Source organism: Mandrillus leucophaeus, unplaced genomic scaffold, assembly GCF_000951045.1.
Source record: "Mandrillus leucophaeus isolate KB7577 unplaced genomic scaffold, Mleu.le_1.0 Scaffold59, whole genome shotgun sequence".
Taxonomy (NCBI): Eukaryota; Metazoa; Chordata; class Mammalia; order Primates; family Cercopithecidae; genus Mandrillus; species Mandrillus leucophaeus.
This window is the reverse complement of record NW_012106363.1, coordinates 5041690-5045261: the sequence shown is the minus strand read 5'-3', so window position 1 is coordinate 5045261 and position 3572 is coordinate 5041690.

Below are 3572 nucleotides of genomic sequence, written 5' to 3'. Positions count from 1 at the left end.
GCAATGGCCCACGCCCATATTCCCAGCACTTTGGGAGGCCGAGGCAGGCAGATCACTTGAGGTCAGGAGTTCGAGACAAGCCTAGCCAACATGGTAAAACTTCATGGTGAAGCCAACATGGTGAAAACCCATCTCTACTAAAAATACAAAAATCAGTCACGCATGGTGTTGCTGGTGTTACCCAGCTACTCAGGAGACTGAGGCATGAGAATCGCTTGAACCCGGGAGGCGGAGTTTGCAGTGAGCTGAGATCACGCCACTGCACTCCAGCCTGAGTGACCCAGCGAGACTGTCTCAGAAAAGATAAATAAATAAAAATTAATCTGGCATGGTGACACATGCCTGTAGTCCCAGCTACATGAGAGGGTGAGGTGGGAGGATTACTTGAGCCCCAGGAGGTTGAGGCTATAGTGAGCTATGATAGCACCATTGCACTCCACCATGCACATCCTAGGCCAGGTATGGTGGCTCACACCTGTACTCCCAGCCTTCTGGAAGGCTAAGGCAGGTGGCTCACCTGAGGTCAGGAGTTCAAGAAAGGCACGCACCACCACCCCCAGCTAATTTTTTGTATTTTTAGTAGAGACGGGGTTTTACCATGTTGGCCGGGATGGTCTCAATCTCCCGACCTCGTGATCCATCTGTCTCAGCCTCCCAGAGTGCTGGGATTACAGGTGTGAGCCACTGCGCCTGGCTGACCTCATCTCTTTAAAAAATGTTTTTTAAAAAAAAAATTAATGGGGTCAGGAGCAGTGGCTCATGCCTGTAAACCTAGCATTTTGGGAGGCCGAGGCAGGTGGATTGCTTGAGCCCAGGAGTTCAAGACCAGCCTGTGCAACGTGACAACACCCCCATCTCTACCAAAAATACACACAAAAAACAGCTGGGCATGGTGGCATGCGCCTGTAGTCCCAACTAGTTGTGAGGCTGAGGCGGGAGAATCACTGGCGCCCAGGAAGTCGAGGCTGCAGTGAGCCATGATTGCGCTGCTGCAAGCGAGCCTGGCTGACAGAGACTCTATCTAAAAAAAAGAAAAAGAAAAAAAAAATTTGACTGGGCACCGTGGCTTACACCTGTAATCCCAGCACTTTGGGAGGCTGAGGTGGACAGATCACCTGAGGTAAGGAGTTTGAGACCAGCCTGGCCAACATGGAGAAACCTGTCTCTACTAAAATTATAAAAATTAAGGCTGGGTGCGGTGGCTCATGCCTGTGATCCCAGCACTTCAGGAGGCAGAGGCGGGCAGATTACCTGAGGTCGGGAGTTCAAGACCAGCCTGACCAACATGGAGAAACCGTATCTCTACTAAAAATACAAAAATTAGTTGGCCGTCATGGCACATGCCTGTAATCCCAGCTACTCAGGAGGCTGAGGCAGGACAACTGTTTGAACCCAGGAGGTAGAGGTTGCGGTAAGCCAAGATTGAGCCATTGCACTCCAGCCTGGGCAACAAGAGCGAAATTCCATCTCAATATATACAATATATACAAAAATACAAAAATTAGCCAGGCATGGTGGCAGGTGCCTGTAATCCCAGCTACTTGGGAGGCTGAGGTAGGAGAATTGCTTGAACCCATAAGGCAGAGGTTGCAGTGAGCTGAAATTACACCACTGCATTCCAGCCTGGACAACAGAAGAAGACTCTGTCTCAAATAAATAAATAAAATTTTAAAAAATTAAAATTAAATTAGCCTGGTGTGGCGGTGCATACCTGTAGTCCCAGCTACTCGGAAAGCAATCCTTGTAAGGATTGCTTGAGCCTAGGAGGTTGAGGCTGCAGTGAGCTGTGATGATGGCGCCACTGCACTCCAGCCTGGGAAGGAAGGGGGGAGGAAGGAAGGAAGGAAAGAAGGGAGAGAAGGAGGTGGGGGAGGGAGGGAAGGATGGAAGGAAGGGAGGGAGGGAGGAAAGAAGGAAGGAAGGAAGGAAGGGAGGAAGGGAGGAAGGAAGGGAGGAAGGGAGGAAGGAAGGGAGGAAGGGAGGGAGGGAGGGAGGAAAATTAATTTATTTTCTCAGTTCTGGAAGCTGAGAAGTCCAAGATGAAGGCTCTAGCAGATTCAATGTCTGGTAAGAGCTTGGGCCCTGCTTCCAAGATGCTACCTTGTTGCCACATCCTCACATGCAAAAGGGGTAAGGAAGCTCTCTTCAGCTTTTTCTTTCTTTCTTTTTTTTTCTCTTGAGACAGAGTTTTGCTCTTGTTACCCAGGCTGGAGTGCAATGGTGCGATCTCGGCTCACCACAACCTCTGCCTCCTGGGTGCAAGCGATTCTCTCCTGCCTCAGCCTCCAAGTAGCTGGGATTACAGGCATGCGCCACCACACCCAGCTAATTTTGTATTTTTAGTAGAGACAGCATTTTCTCCATGTTGGTCAGGCTGGTCTCAAACTCCCAATCTCAGGTGATCCGCCCACCTCAGCCTCCCAAAGTGCTGTGATTACAGGCATGAGCCACTGTACCCAGCCTCAACCTCTTTTATAAAGGCAGTAGCTCTGTTCATGACAGATCAGATCCCTCAAGACTTAATAATTTCCCAAAAGTCTCCACCTCCTCAAAACTTCACCTTAGAGGTCAGGTTTCAACATATGAATTTTGTGAGAACACCAACATTCAGATCATAGCATGTTGTATATTTCATATTACATCTCATCATAAAACACACTATCTAGTGACACCTTGGTTGTAACAACATGAATGGCCACTGGTTCAGAATAAGGACAGTGTAATGCAACCTTCGCCTCCCAGGTTCAAGCAGTTCTCCTGTCTCAGCCTCCCGAGTAGCTGGGACTACCAGTGCATGCCACCACACCCAGCTAATTTTTCTATTTTTTTTCTGAGACAGAGTCTCACTCTGTCGCCCAGGCTGGAGTGAGGTGGCGCAATCTTGACTCATGGCAATAACCTCTGTCACCCAGGTTCAAGCGATTCTCCTGCCTCAGCCTCCCAAGTAGCTGGGATTACAGGTGCCTGCCACTGCACCCAGCTAATTTTTGTAGTTTTAGTAGAGATGGGGTTTCACCATCTTAGCCAGGCCAGTCTTGAATTCCTGACCTAGTGATCCACCCACCTTGGCCTCCCAAAGTGCTGGGATTACAGATGTAAGCCACCCGGCCCGGCCTAATTTTTGTATTGTTTTAGTAGAGACGGGATTTCACCAGATTGGTCAGGCTGGTCTCAAACTCCTGACCTCAAGTGATCCACCGGCATCAGTCTCCCAAAGCGCTAGGATTACAGGTGTGAGCCACCTCACTCGGCCCTCCTGATGATTTTAAGCCAATTAACAATCTGTCCTAATCAATAATTTCATGAGGTTTGCAAAATGATAATGTTCAAATTCTAGTTCATTCCGTAAAGATTTCTTTATCAACAGAATATTTGATTATCCTAAAACACAGTTCCTACCAGAAAGGCAAGATAAATGCTTCTTTAATTATCAATTTTCAAAGACAGTGTTAAATAGTAGAAAAAAAATTCTTTTTTTTTTTTTTTTTTTTGAGACAGTCTCACTCTGTTGTCCAAGCTGGAGGGCAGTGGCATGATCTCGGCTCACTGTAACCTCTGCCTCCCGGGTTTAA